This window comes from Arvicanthis niloticus, chromosome 5, assembly GCF_011762505.2.
Source record: "Arvicanthis niloticus isolate mArvNil1 chromosome 5, mArvNil1.pat.X, whole genome shotgun sequence".
Lineage (NCBI taxonomy): Eukaryota > Metazoa > Chordata > Mammalia > Rodentia > Muridae > Arvicanthis > Arvicanthis niloticus.
Window position 1 is genome coordinate 86,191,600 of NC_047662.1, and position 16,434 is coordinate 86,208,033.

The 16,434-nt window shown below is 42.4% G+C and overlaps 1 long non-coding RNA gene across 1 annotated transcript; it reads left to right on the plus strand.

The window, feature by feature from the left end:
• Positions 1–638: 638 nt before the first annotated feature.
• On the plus strand, positions 639–5,507 carry LOC143442437 (uncharacterized). The gene is made up of 3 exons (XR_013110657.1): positions 639–748; positions 3,927–3,992; positions 4,582–5,507. It is a non-coding gene; the product is annotated as an uncharacterized LOC143442437 (long non-coding RNA).
• The last annotated feature ends 10,927 nt before the right edge of the window (positions 5,508–16,434 follow it).

Below are 16,434 nucleotides of genomic sequence, written 5' to 3' on the forward strand. Positions count from 1 at the left end.
TCCCATGTACAGGCAACAGCTTTTGGGATAGCCCCCGTTCCAGTTGTTCAGGACCCACACGAAGACCAAGCTGCACATCTGCTACATGTGTGTGTAGACACTTTAATGTGTATGGGTAATTTTGCCTGCCTGCAATGCTTGTGGATGCCACATGATGTAGAGGGTGTCAGACCCCATGGACCTGGAGTTACAGGTGGTTGTGAGCCAACATATGGGTGTTGAAAATCTAACCCAGGTCATCTGGAAGAACAGACAGTGCTCTTAACCACTGGGCTATCTTTCCAGCCCATTTTATATATTTTTTTCAACTTTACAAAAATTCCATGTGGTGAACCATAGAGTTGCCTTGGCCTGACTGCCTTGAGAGGCATGCATCATAGGTTTCTCAGGTTGAAGTCCTTGGCTCTTGGGGCACAATGTGCCTTCCAGTTCCTGAGAGACACAGTAAAGCCTTCAGGCCAGTTTGTGTTTCTCTGTATGTTCCCTTAGTTGTCAAGGAAGCATTGAAGCCTGACAGGACAATTGGTTGTGGACATTAATCTTATGTACCTTTTATAGCTTAATATCACTGTTTCCTGGCAACCATAACTGTATTGATCTTGGCAATTGCCATTATATTCTGTTTCTGATAAGGATATAAAAAGTCTGACTGCTCTCGATAAAATTGTCACAGCCTCAGTCTTGCTGTGGCCTTTCCAACCTAAACCTGGTCTCATTCCTTGGAATCATATCAAGTGACCTTGGCCTGGTAAGTAAGCACAGGTGCTCGCTCACAAATGTTTTGCTTTAATATATGTAAATGTATACTGTGTAAGTGTAGATAGAGGCCAGAAGTTAGTTCTGGCTCCTCTGTAACTGAAGTTACAGATGGTTGTGAGCTGTCCCGCAGGTGCTGGGAACTAACCCAAGTCCTATGTAAGAGTGTCAAGTATTCCTAACCACCCAGCCATCTCTCTAGCCCCCTCTGTGGTCAAGTATTCCTAACCACCCAGCCATCTCTCTAGCCCCCTCTGTGGTAGTTTCTCTGTGAGTCACTGTCTTGTAACTATAATAATGATGGAAACAATAATGACTTTATAAATTATAATGAACAATCAAATTTTGGATCCATGAAGGGAGGGGGACAATAACGATAGAAGAAGCTCAGGCAATCCCTATGATGATGGTTATGGATCTGATGATGAAAATAATGGATACAGTAACAAAAGGTTTGTATTTTAAAAGATGTAGCTATTGATTAATGTAATATGATATCAATTAGATATACATTCCTGAGATCATTAAAAAAAAATCTGTTGTAGCTTTCTCTTTTTCTTTTCATTACATCAGGTATATTGCTCTGTCAATTATATTAATGATACCAGGAGTAAAAATTAGGAAGTTTTTAATTAAACTACCTTATGATAACAGCTAGTCTTAGTTAGGGTTTTACTGTTGTGAACAGATATCATGACCAAGGAAAGTCTTATAAAGGACAACATTTAATTGGGGCTGGCTTACAGGTTCAGAGGTTTAGTCCATTATCATCAAGGCAGGAAGCATGGCAACATCCAGGAGGGCATGGTGCAGGAGGAGCTGACAGTTCTACAACTTCATCTGAAGGCTACTAGCAGAATACTCACTTCCAGGCAGCTAGGATGAGAGTCTTATAACCCACACCCACGGTGATACACCTACCCCAACAGGGCCACACCTTCTAATTATGCCACTCTGTGGGCCACGAATATACAAACCATCACACAGCTGTCTTCAGCCAAAGTCCTTGCCATTTTTTTCTCAATTTTTTAACCCTCTTCTGTCCTGACAGTATCTTCAGCATAAATGTAATTATACAGGAAACTGTTATGTTTTATAATGATATACCGTATAAAGGTCAGAAAACTTCTCAGTCTCTTTATGGATTGTGTTTATGGATTAAAAAGTTTTATTTTAATACTAGAAGAGCTTCAATTCAAAGCTATGAGTTTTAAGGCTCAAACTTAACAAGGATTGATAGTAACTTTTTAAATAATCAGATCCTTTAATGTGTTCAGAAATATATTTGAAGTTGTACTAAGAACTGATGCAGTTAATTACAAGATTAAGCTTTATTTAGTCTCCTGTTTTATGTTTGTAAAGTACAGTTTAGAGCAGATAACTAAAAACAGACAAAGGCTGTTTAACTCAGCTATGGTTGGTAGGATCTAGCCCTCAAACCTGTCAGAGATCTGATGAATATGGCATTTATTTGTTTAAATTTACCGTGAAGAACAGAGACTCCCAGATCCTAACAGCGACCCTCCCAAGGTCTCCAAGAAGATATGGAAACAATGATAAAAGACACCACATGGGTTGTGGTACCATAACCACTGGACACAATTGTCTCAATGCCTTGGTCACTGCCAGGGCCTGGCCTGAACTGTGGACAAACAGAACAACTGGAGAATTGATTGCCATGAGTTGCTTAAGACAAGATGAGGTCAGTCTCTCCCATGTACCTCCTCCACAGAAAAAGCCTCTTCGCCTTCTAGGCCTGATGGCCAAGACTGTCATTGCTGATGTGTGGCTCAGTGGCAGAGAGATCTATCTCAACAGTAGGAAGCATAGGTTAGCATTCCTCCAACTTCAAGGACACGACATAAAATAGGAGATGTTATGATAAAGATATTAAAAAATGTTACCAAGAACAGTCACAGACTGTTCCGTTTGTAAATAACAAGACACAGCAGACATTGATTCTTCCCCTTTATATGGGGGAGCCAATTCCAGAAGAATACCCACCATCCTCCCACTAAGGTAGTTGATTGATAGGCAAGTTAGGGTAGAACTATGGCTATGGCAAAAGAAAAATTACAGGCACTAGAACAGCTAGTTGAAGAGCATCTGGAGGCTCAACATATAGAAGAGCCTAACATATATCTCTAGAAAAATGAAATAGTTTTTTTTTTGCATATTATAACATAAGACACATTACAGGAACACAACACAATCCTACAGGATGAGTAGTTGAGGAAAGATCTAATCATACTTTAAAAAGGATGCTTATGAAACAAAAAGGGGTTACAAAGACCCCCAGAGATAGATGACATAGTGTTTTATTAACTTTAAAATTTTAAAATGGTAATGAACAAAAACCAACTGCCGTTGAGAGACATTGTGAAATATCTGCTGATTCCTCTACATGGGAACAAGTCTGAAGGCAGCTGAGGCGTGAATGTCTTCAGCCAGGACTTCAGCAAAGCATAACCAACAAATCTTGTTGCCTATAGAGTCCTCAGGACTTATCATTATATACCAGTCTTTGAAATGGCATGGGTGAAAATTTATATTACAGTTTGATTATATAGTCTGAACTGACTTATAGAGAGAGACAGATGCCTTTCCTGCTTGAACATAGAGCAGAGAATCACCTTTAGCTGATTTGTGCACCCCGCACATTCCATACGTGTGTATCAGTCAGGGTTTCCATTGTTGTGAAGAGACACCATAACCAAGGCAACTATTATAAAGGACAACACTTAATTGGGGCTGGTTTACAGGTTCAGAGGTTCAGTTCATTATCATCAAGGTGGGAAGCATGGCAGCTTGAAGGCAGACATGGTGCTGCAGGGGCTGAAAGTTCTACGTCTTGATCCAAAGGCAAATAGAAGACTGACTTCCAGGCAGCTAGGAGGAGGGTCTCAAAGCCCACCCCCACAGTGACATACTTCCTCCAACAAGGCCACACCTACTTCAACAAGGTCATATCTCCTAATAGTGTCATTTCCCATGGGCCAAGCATATTCAAACCATCACAATGTGTTAATGCAGAAAAATGTATATTACCTTTAAAAGTTTACAGAGCAAAAGGACCAAACACCAAAGAAGACAAGTCAAGTAGCCCAGGTGATCAAGCCTCACAAAATACCTCAATAGCTGTTTCCTGAAAAACTTCATGAATTTTACAGGAAAATGAATGGAACTTGAGAATATCATCCTGAGTGAGGTAACCCAGAGCCAGAAAGACATGTATGGTATGTACTCACTTATAAGTGGACATTAACCATAAAGAGCAAAACAACCATGCTACAATCCATGGATCCAAAGAAACTAGGTAATAAGGAGGCCCCAAAAGAAGATGCATGGATCTTAGTCAAAAGGGAAAACTAAATAGTCATAGGAGGTGAATGGAAAGAGGGAACTGTGTAAGAGAGGGAGTGAGGAGAGGAACAGGGATGTCAATTAGGTGTGAGGAGATAAAGGGCAAGAGAGGGCTAGAAGTGAGAATGGAAATCAGCAGTGGGGTATCTCTGGTGACTAATTGGAGGTCTGGGATGGGAGAGGATATGGGGAGTCTATAGGGGTGACTCTTAACTGAGATTCCTACCAGAAGGGGATATAGAGACTGAAGTGGCCACCTCCTGTAGATAGGCAGGAGTTTCAGAGAACGAAGGGGGGCATCAATCCACCCACAAAACCTTCAACTTAAAATTTGTCTTGCTTACAACATGTGCAGGGATAAGAATAGAGAGAGACTGAGGGCATAGCCAACCAATGACTGCCCCAAAATGAGACCCATCCCATGCGAGAGAGTGAATTGCTGATACTCTGCTATTCTTGCAGACAGGAACCTGGTATATAACTGTCTCCTGAGAGGCTTCAACCAGCAGAGGTTGTTGGCAGATGCAGAGACCCACAGCCAAACTTCAGGAGGGGCTCAGGAAGTCTTGGAGAAGAGTGGGAGATAGAAGAGAGCAAGGTGGAGTGGTCAAGGACACCAAAAGTAGACCTATGCAGTCAACTAACCTGGGACCATGGGTCTCATAGAGCCTGGGCCACCAACCAAGGAACATCAGGGGCTGGACCTAGACACCCTCTACATATTTGTGTCAAATGTGCAACTTGGTCTTCATGTGGGTCCCCTAACAAGTGAAGAGGGGGCCGTCTTGGTCTCTGTTGCCTGCCATTGGATCCCCTTCCTTTGGGTCTCAGTGGGAGAGGATGTACCTAGTCCTGCTGGTACCAAATGTCCCAGGGTGGGGAGGTACCCTAGGGGGGCTCTCCTTCTCTGAGGAGAATGAAAGGGGGCAATGGGTGGAAGTATTTATAAGAACTAGGAAGAGAGGAGGGAGGGGGGCTGTAATCAGGATGTAAACTGAATAAAAAAAAATCTGCACACAGAACAAATTCAATGTCTAAGATTGGCCAGTCTCATGGACTGTTCCAGCGAGGGCTTCAGTTAAGCCCTTGACTTTCCCATCATATAGACACTAGACAGCCAATGTAACAGCTAGCTTTCTTAGGACTTGACCATTATCCCAATTCTCTTAGGGCCTCCAAAAGATGTCTTCATCCCCAGACAGCAGGAAGCAATTTTATGAGAACAATGTCCCATTCCCAAGAGCTGGCAGGGTGGTTTTTGGGTCATTGGGTCATTCAATGTGTGATGGATGTTAAGGGAGAGAGGGTTGATCACAAGTTTTTAGTGGTCTTGGTCAGGGAGGAACAAAGGAAGGAGGTTGGATTCAGGAATCTCTTTTTCTCCTTTTTATTTCATCTATTCTTCTTTCTCTCCTATCTAGTGTTAAGAGAAAGGGGGATATAGAGATGTCACAATAAATGATTCAAACTATTGAATCTACTTTTAAACTAAAGAGTGTTAGCAAGTCAAATATTTTACATCAGTATGGAATTTTGTATATTGATAGAAATTTAACGTTACATTTTGCTACAACACGCTATGCATATATGTTTCAACTCTTAGGTATTGTACTTATGGAATTAATTTAAAAACCTAATTGTATCGCGCTACCTCGCCGATGAGAACGCCACACTCAGGATTCTTCTGACAGCATTTATTGAACAGCTCTTCAAGATGGTGAGGTGCCGAGCTCAGAAAGCCCGCTGCTTAAATAGAGCTTTGGGAGACGTGCAGATCCCTCATTGGCTCAAATCTTTCATCCAATTGTCATACTCGGTTTTTGCGCCATGCGCAGGCGCATTCTCAAGTAAAGCTTCCGTGAAGAACCAGGAAGCAGAAGCCTGCGCCATCTTATAATGGCGAATACGGCTCCTCACATCTCCCCCTTCCTTATTAAACTGCAACAACAATCGAGGGCTGTTAGGTTGCCGATCTAGCCCACTGTTCTACCGATAGGCGTTCAAGGCAGTTAAACAGTACGAGACCCTCCACACCTTTTATCCCGTGCAATGGGAACCTGAGCCCCGGGAAGTGTGGAGGACCACCACTAGGATACCTGGTGCAATGGGAACACGAGCCCTCAGGATATCCTGTTAAGTGATGGTGTCTCATTGTTTAAGCAGATTCAACCAGGCTTGAGGGGATGTTCCCTGCTCCACGGCAAGCAATGCTTGCGTGATCACCACCTTATCCTTTTGATGTTGTTTGAATTTGCAGAGCAACCAGAGGGTAAGTAGCACTCCCCCAAAGATCATGCAGCCAAATAACCCTACCTCCACCCATTCCTTAAAGTAAGAAAAGACCGAAGAGATCCATGAGGAGAGTCCCTGGGTCAAGGAGAAATCCAAGCGAGTAGAATTGATCTGGACGATAGCAATCCGCAATCGTTGCATGGTCTCATCAAAATCAGCCGTCCAATTCTGCAATAGCTGCTGAGATAAGATTCTTGAAAGGTTAGCTACCAGAGTAAAATTTTCCTATTGAATGGAGGTATTTATATACACAAGCAGGAGAACACAGGTGAAAACACTTTACCACATGCACCATACAGCTGAGGTCACTAAACAGCAAAACAAGCTATGTGGGATAAACAAGATATTTATCAGAGTGTGCTTCAGCTGTTATAGGCTTTTGACAACCAAGTCTTTCATCAGGGTATATGGTTCCAGATGGCTGCAAAGTTGATCTAGCCGCTTTACCAAAGCCATCAGTTTGTTGAACAGCATGAACCCGAGAGACAAAAGACTTATTATCTAAACTGTTGATATAAAAGCAACACTCTTTAAGGCAACACACAACTTCCCCTGTTGGAGAAGTGAAAGGTCTAAGCCTTGTACCCACAAATTTTCAATAGAATTATACCAATGAAATCCTTGAATTTTGCATCAGCTTAGTAACAATTATACAGATTAAGACAGCCTAATATTAACCACCTCAGTCCCCAAGTCCAGGGAATTGGGGTGCCGACTCCTCATTAACTTCTTCAAGCTGAACATGGGCGTTGACTTTTAGAAGAGGAATGAGGGGAAGGGTAAATTGATAAGCATCTGAAGTCTGTCTTAACTGTATCCAGCTGGAAGTCTAGGGCATCAGTGAACATGCAGATGATAAGATTCATTCTCCAAAGCTGTGTATTCTGCAATATACAAATCTCAAAACAAGTTTTAGTATCAAGATAATTATTTTGATTTTCTGAAATCTAGTGTTCTGGAGGCCTACCTCTGTCATGTCTGATCCATATAATTCTGGAAGACATAACTACTACCTTAATGACCTCATCAGAAAACTCATGGAAAAACCTTTTTTTCCAAATTAGCCTTTCCTTGAGCCAGTAACCAGAAAAACCTTTACATTGAGTTTTTATCCAGAAAAATATTATACAACTCAGAATCACACCCATTTTGAAAGTTAAATCAATTAACATTATCATTCTGCTTAGCTCTCTGTCTAGAGCAGCCTTCTATTTATTCCTCACGTCTTTAAAGCCTTTTTCATCTGTTTTTACTCACTTATTTCTTGCCCCATTTTCGTTATTATAACCTTTATCTATCTGTTTGGCTCTCTTGACTCAGAGCCGCCTGCAATTTACTCCTTGCTTCTTTAAATCTTTTTTCATCTGTTTCTATTTACTTATTTCTTGCCCCGTTTTTGTTACTATGCAATCACCTTTGTTTCACTTCCGAATTCAGCCAGCTCCGTCAGTCGACTAGTTCTCCAGCGCAGGGTGTCTTCCACTATATCCCGCTTACTGGAGTTCAAACGTTGAGTCTCTGTCAGTCCACTGGTTCTCCAGCGCAGGGTGTCTTCCACTGTATCCTGCTTACTGGAGTTCCTTGCAGAAAAGCATCTAGACTCAACCACGCCGTCAGTTCTGAATCCTCTGCGAGCCAACAGGGTCCTTCGTGACTGGTCAAAACTCCGAGATGTTCGGCTTCATCCCGGATTTCGGTTCCACTTGTAGTGCACAGCCTCACCGATAAGGAGAACGCCACACTCAGGATTCTTCTGACAGCATTTATTGAACAGCTCTTCAAGATGGAGAAAAGGGGAAGGACCCCGAACTCAGAAAGCCCACTGCTTAAATAGAGCTTTGGGAGACGTGCAGATCCCTCATTGGCTCAAATCTTTCATCCAATTGTCATACTCGGTTTTCGCGCCATGCGCAGGCGCATTCTCAAGTAAAGCTTCCGTGAAGAACCAGGAAGCAGAAGCCTGCGCCATCTTATAATGGAGAATACGGCTCCTCACACCTAATGTAAAGTTCTAGTCCTTGAAAGCTACTATTACAAAATATTAGGATAATTAAGAAATACCCTGACTCAATCCCCACCTCAAAAAAAAAAAAAAAAAAAAAAAAAAAGAAAAAGAAAGAAATGCAAGTTTGTAGTCAGTCTGAGGTGGAAACTTAAGGGACCTTTGGAAAATCAGTTGTGTTGGATGGTATTTTGCTGGGGCAAACACATGAAGGAGTGTTTTCCTGAAGTGGACACAGGTGAAAGACTAAGGCAGACTTGTGAAGAAACATTTCACTGAAGCAGACACAGGAGAGAGGATGTTCTGCTAAAGCAAATACGTGAAAGGACAAGCGATGAAGGGTTCTTTGCTAAGGACACACATGTCTTGATTGCCTTACACTGTGTAGTTCAGCTCCATTAGTTGAGACTCCATAGAGAGAAATGCACCAAAAAACTTCTGGTGGGGTGCTGCAGTTTTCTTGTCGCTTCCTCAGACTCGGGCTGATTTGCAGAGCCATGTCAGCTGAGACAGATGCACATGCTGAGGCGAGACCCATGGAGGACACATGATGTCTGAAGGGACTATAAATAGAACTTGATGGACAGTGATGGAGGCTGAGCTTGGCTTGCTTATAGAGTTAGTTGTGCAATGCTTATGGGTCTTGTGTCTTTGCTGATCTTCGCTTTGCTGAGAGAGGCACAGCTGTGCAGAGGCTGAGGCCTGGCTGTCTCTGCTAGGTCATGCCACCACTGCTGATTCATGTTTGCTATCCTGACTCTACCAATCTTCACTGCTGGTGTATCTGTGAAGTTTCTATAAGTTGATCGAGCTGCTGCTGCTAACCTGTGAACTGAATTGCCGATTTCCAGACAACACAGATAAGAGATGCTACAAAGAACATTTCCAAACAGGTCCACTCCTCTGTAGCTTTTCTTTTCCACTACTTCTGGTGAGTGATGGGCTACAAGGGAGGTTAAAGTGTTTAAGAATCATCATTAAAAAAAAGGTTTGAAAAAATTAGTTATGTCAGTCAATCAAACTTGTGTTCATGTTATGTAGTTTAGATAATTACAGGTACAAGCTTTTTTTAGTCTCCGGTACAAGTTTTCAAAGTTAAGCAGATAAATAAATAGTTAGAAACAAGCAATGTTTGCCTATTCAGATGTACTATAGATAGATGGTCTTCAAACACTTCAGAGATCTACAGAATATGGCATCTAAAGATTTTTTTTTAATTATTATTAACAAAGCTTTTCTTGACAGTAGGACACGACTGCTCCTGGCAGCACCCACATTCCACTTCAAAGAAGTTACTGGGCAGTGAAGAACCTTCATATGGAGTTTTCTTCAAATGTGGTAGAGCTAGCCACTGGGCAAGACACTGCCCTTGCTCTGATTGCTGACAGAATGCTGTCCAAGCTGTGGACAAGCAGGACACGGAGGAAGTTGACTGCCAAACTTTGCTAAGACAAAGTAGGCAAGTCCTTCGATATTCTTGCTTCACAGACAAATCTGTCAAATATACTGCACCAGAAGACTGGAGAATGGATGCTCTAACATTACAGAGGAATCTTGGGTGACTGTACAGGTAGCCATCAACCGCTGTCATTTCTATAGTTTTGGAAGCTGTTCACTCTGCACTTTCTGTTTACTTAGGTAATATTTATCCTTCTCAGGTCTCTGACAGGTTTGAAGACTAGATAGTTATAGTCTCACAATTAAGCTTAAATTGTTTAGGATTTAAGAACATGTTTTAAGGTCTAAAAAGATATTTATAGGTTGATAAGTGTAAATTATGATAGAAAATGATGTAGGTTTAGAACCTTGGACTCACCAAGATAGCATAGATACTACTTTCTCCAAGGTTGTTGTCCTATTTAGAATTTCCTTGCTGTGAAGAGACATGGGCCAAGGATCTGATAAAGGACAATATTTAATTGGGGATGGATTACAATTTCAGAGATTCAGTCCATTATCATCATGATGGGAAGCATGGCAGTTTCCAGGTAAACAGGTGCTACAGAAGGAGCTGAAAGTTCTGCATCTTGATCTGAAGGCAGTCAGTAGGAGGCTCTGGCTCACACTAGCCAGACTTGAGCATATATATGAGACCTCAAAGTCCTGTCTCCACAGTTACATACATACACAGTTACATACATACAAGGCTACCTCTCCTTCAATAAGGCCACACCTCCTAATAGTGCCACATCCTATGAGCCAAGCATATTCAGAACACCAAAGTTGCCAAATACAAATGGACTGGACATTGTCAATGTAATTCTTACTTGACAGTTTTCATAATTGTTCTTGCTGTATATAGTTTATCGATATTTCAGAAAGAGCCCAGTATTGGACTAAAAGATGTTGGAGTGATGTTTTTATGCACTGTGTAAAGATTGTCTATGTATCATATAAATGGTGATTTCTGATTCAGCAAAGATCTGATTACAGTCCAGACTTTGTAATTGTTAAGTATCACCTGTCTCAGTGTTTTGTAAACACTCCCTCTCTCACCTTCTGATTGGTTAAATAAAGAGCCAAAGGGCCAAGAGCTGAGGCCAGAGGAGGAGGCAGGAGTTCCTGAAAAGACAGGGAGGCTAAGAAAGTAAGAGTCCTGGGCAGAGAGGCAGAGGAGCAAGGAGGAATCAGGACTAAAATTGAGAGATAATGAAACATGGAACATAGGCCAGGGCAGTACTGTCAGGTCAGAATAGCTGATAATCTGCCCAGCTATAATGCCTAAGCTATTAAAATATATTATAAACATTTATTATTAAAAATATAATAAGTCTTTGTGTCATTATTCAGAACTGGTGCTGACATGGAAAGGCCTACAGTTATGTGTGTGTACCTGCACACGTGTGCACACAGGTAGTGGTGGTAAGGTACATGGCTATGTAAATATGCAAAAGGTCCTACCATTCTCATTAAAATGTATTTCTCCAGTATAGAAATACATAATTGCATAAAAACATACTTTTTGATAGCATTGTTCACAATAGTAAAAATTAAGAACCTAAGTGCTCACAAAAGGACATTTTTGTGTATGCATATCTGTGTATGGAGGTGAGTGTGCACTTGTGTCAGTTTTTGGGCAGATGTCCTTCCCAATCATTCTCCACCTTATCTATTTTGAGATAGGGTCTCTCACTGAACCTAGAGTTCTTGGTTTGGTAGATTAGCTGGCCAGCAAACCCTAGGGAACTTCCTGTTTCTGGCTACCCAGGAATGGAAATTATATCCCCATTCTGTGCTTCTGGCTTTTTATGTAGGTGCTGGGAATGTAACTCAGGTTTTCATGGTTACAAAACAAATATTTTACTGACTCAGTCATCCCCCAGCCCTGAAAGCACAATTTAAAAGCCAGCCCCCAAGGACAATTTAAAAATATATTTTGTTATATATTTATCATGTAGACATTTAAAATAATAGTTCTGTACTTTATGGTCACAGTGGGTAAGACTACAGGTATGAACATGTATGGTAGCACATGTAATCCTCGCTGTGGGGACACTGAGGTAGAAAATTGTGGGGGCCAGCCTGGTCTACACAGTGAGTTCAGGGTCCTCCTGGTTTATACAAGTTTCCCTCAGAATAAGAGTAAAATCAGTATGGTAGAGCTGAGTTTTTATCCCTGTGACAGTGCTCCTTTAAGGCTACCTAATTAGTCAGACTGAATCAAGTAAGAAAACACATTCAGAGTACTGACAGCATACTTCAGTGATAGAAGCCTGTTAAGTAAGCATCAGGCATTGTGGCCATTCCCAATACAACATGCTACAATACAACATAATACAGCACAGCCAGATGAAACCAAACCACTCTAATGACTGTCTAGACTCAAGTCTCCACTCCTCATTTGCTTTCTAGTTTGTGGTGCTGTGGCTGTATCCCTGAATCACTCTATGCCATGAAGACCCCAGTTCATAAAACTGTTGAGAGGAGTATATAAGTCCAATACTTAATTTCCTACCAGAAAGAATTAGTATTTTATTAACCATGATTGTTATCAGTGATATGGAAAGGGTACTTGTGATATATTAATTGGTACAGTGATAACACACAATAATATGTATAACAAGATTCCACTGTTTTTGATAAGTCTGTGTATACACATGCAGGTGATTTGCACATGTGGAGACTGGAATTTCCATATATGATTGACCCGGCCCATGATGCCCTACATTTGGGCACCAGGTGACCTGGCCCATGTGGGTCAGTCAGCAGGGTCAGTCAAGAGAGAGAGTGGGGATGGAGAGGCAAGAGACTCAAAGAATGGAGACAAGACTGAGAGTCTCATCAAGTCCCCTTTATTGAAAGAAAATCCTGGGTATATATAAGCACAAGCAGGGGAACACAGCTGAAGACACTTTACCATGTGTGCCTTGCAGCTGTGGGCACTAACAACAAAACAAGTATGTGGGTAAAACAAGATGTTTATCAGAGTGTGCTCAGCTGTCGTAGGCTGTTGAAAAGCAAGTCTCTTGTCAGGGTATATGGCCTGAGATGGGCGCAAAGATGATAGCTGCTTTCTGCTAGGACTTTGGCTTCCAACATATGATGAATAAGTTGCTAATTATTCTTGTCTAAAGGCTAACATTGCCCCCGTCACTGTCCTTTACTTATATTTGGTTTTTATTTGACATGGCTATGAAAAAAATCCACTTGAAATTACGGAAAGTGACTTTCCCTACCCAGTCACTGTGGGTACCCACATCTCTTTGAGCTTCCTTTCAGTAGAGATTGAATGACATTAAACACTGTGAGGTAGGTACTGGTTCACGACAGGCCTTTAGTGTACATACTCTTTCATGTTTTTTTTTTTTTTTCCTTTTAAATGATCAAAGCTGGGCTGACTGAGCCAGTCACCGTCTGACAGACAACTGTCAGGCTCTTCCCATGTATCGGAGTGCTTCGACTAGGAAATGTCAACGAAGCAGTCTCTTTTAGGGAGCTATGGCAGGAATGCTATCATGGTGGCCTGGCTGCTTTGAACATTGCATGGGTACTGAGGAAATTCAACTGTAGTTTTGAACACCATTATAACGATAGCTGCTCAAGAGGTCTCATTTTAGTCATGTCTGTCTTGGTCAGCTAGCACCAGCTCTTGGAGACTTCACTTTCATCATACGTCTCAGTGACATCTTGATGATGCTACCTCTCTTGGGCTATGTCACCTTAGGCCAAGGGGACTATGTTCCCTGGTGACTCAGCAAAAAGCTCTTAATTGACACACAAAAACTAGGTCATGATTGTTAAACATGCAAAGCTTTGACTGGTGGAGTTAGGGGCTGTTCCTAAACATGCCACACCCCCTTTCTGGCTATATAAGCATCCTGCTTCGTAGTCTCATGGGGTCAGTTTTGAAGGCTTCTTTTCCATGTACTATTTCTGTATCATATTAGGCTGCAATAAAAGTCTCTCTTGAATATCCTTTCATTTGCCCATACATAGTCTTTACTATAGGTAGAGTGGGCTGAACTTGTTGCATGGAGAGAAGAGTGAGTGCAGGGGTGGTGTTTAGCCCCAGCAGGGGTGCTAACAGAAATGGTGGCAGCAGCAGGGGAAGTTAGAAAATATCTGGACGCTTCAGAGAGCAGCCCATGGCAGGAAACTGTAGAGAGAAGAGCAGGAAGGTAAGAACTGGTGAAGAGCTGAAACAGTGGAGTTGAAAGCTCATGGAAGCCTTGCAGAGAGTTCACAGGGTTCAGAGCCACAGGTCCTGATAAGTTTGCTGCTATAACACCAGCTGCTGGGGTCTGTGCCTAGCACGATAATCTTCGACCTGAGTTCCTGTGGTTCCAAGTCTCTGGCTGAGCAATTCTGGAGCAAAAAGCCCCTGACTTTGAAGGCCGTGGCTTGCTTTGACCTGAGCACTTACATGTACAGTATAAGCCTCTGGCGTAGCTAGCTAGAGTCATGCACCTCTAGGTCTCAGAGACTGATCTATATGCCTGAGTTAGGAAGCCCTAATACTCAAGAGCTAACACTAAGGAAGCTACTCTAGACACTTTTTTTGAGATTTTATTTTATTTTTTATGTATAGGGGTGTTTTGTCTGCACACACACACACACACACACACACACGCGCGCGCGCGCGCGCGTCTGTTCACCACATGCATGCAATGCCCACAGAGGTTAGAAGGTGTCAGTCAGATCTTGTGGAATTTCAGTTACAGATGGTTAACTGCCATGTGGACTCTGGGAAGTGAACAAGGGTCCTCTGGGAGGGTAACCATGCTTTTAACCACTGAGCCATCTCTCCAGCCTCTTATTCTTGCCATTTCTGAACATCTAAGTAGATCAAAGAGATCCTCAGCCGGTCTTTCACAACATTTGGAGTGCTTTACTGTAGTACAGAACTAGGAGAGTTTGTATGCATCAAACTGCTGACAAGTTTTGAATTCTGAGGAGTAAAGTAGGGAATAATGGTACAGGGAGGGGTGGAGAGACATTTCGTACTTTGTATCATTTATTAAAGGTCACTGCACACTTATTTTGGAAGAAATGCCAACCCAAAGAGCAAGAACGTCTACTAAAAAAAGGACTAAGGCTCAGAGCACAAATCTATAGTCAGTTTCGAATCCCCAGGAGGGAGAGGAGTCATGGAGTTAGTCTGCAGTTAGTCTGGAGAGCCGGGTGAGATGGGGAATATGGGAGTGAGGGTGGGGGAAGGTTAATTTACTATCAAGCCATTAACAAAAATGATGATAATGTAGTTCTTTGAATTAACATTGAAAAATGTTTGTGGGGGTTGAAAACATTTACCCAGAACCTTGGCCCCACCTGCGTTTGTTTTTCTGTCACTGTGACAAATATATGACCATTTAACACGAATAAAAATATATTTGGCTCACAGTTTCAGAGGTTTGGTACATGGCCACTTTGTTCCATTGCTGTGGACTTGAGGTGAGGCTGGATACATGGCAGGGTGTGTATAGTGAAATAAAGCAGCTCCTCTCATGGCAAACAGGAAGCAGACAGCAATGACAGGAAGAGACCATTGCAACACAGTCTATAAGGACAACCCTCCAGTGACATACTTCCTTCAGTTAGCCCCACCTTCTGCTTTTCCACGGGCCATGAAGCTGTACAGTCATTATTGACCTCTGATTAGGCCAGACTTTCAGGATCCAGTTTTGTCCCAAAGTCCACCATCAGGCAAAAAAAAGCAGCAGGGAAGGGGTGTGTGTGTGTGTGTCTGTGAGAATATCCAAGCATTATCACTATGAACCAAACTGTATCTGGGGCTGTACAAGTGTCCAGACACTAGGTCTTGAAGCATCAGCAAATCTTACCTTTCATAATTTTTCTCTTGGGTGTGAGATGGGTGAGGTAGCTGGACTAGGAGGAAGGATTCTTATTTTTATGTTAATTACAAAGATAAATGTAAATTTTCTTGTAAATGTAAAATTAGTACAGGAAGTAATACCTTCAGTGTTTGTTACTATCTCATACTTGCCTATGTTACATTCGGAACCGCATATATTCAAATTTCAAGGCTTTATCTAGGGCCCTAGGGATTCCATTTTGGGGGAATATGTGCAATTTAATTCATTTAGGGTCACCATTATTTTTTTCCCTCTAAAATAATTTTTTTTTCTGGCACCTAATTTCTTATGGTAATCATATAACCCGCCTTGGTTTGAATTCCGTTTTGTAGCTGTACAGGACCATGAGACCTCTTGGACAAATTAGACGCTTAAAAGTTTAAAAGTTGGGATTTCCACTAAACTCGGGTTAAGAAGGAATTTGAGCTACCTCAAATTCCGTGGTTCCCCGGCCTCCCCTGGCTCGCAGCCCGCTGGGGAGGCGAAGGTTAGGGGGGCAGCCCTCAGTGTGAGCTCTGGGTGCAGGTCCCTCTGTGCTCTAACTCCGGGGTTGCTCGGAGGAGGCCAGGCCTGAGTCAGCGCAGAGGCCGAGAAGTTGGGCGCGAGGCGCGGGGCGGGGCTTCCTCCTCCGACTCGAGCCCCGCTCGCTCCACTTTTCCGAGTCCGCGTCTCTTCCTCGGTTCGGGCGCGTGTTCCTCCAGCTCCAGC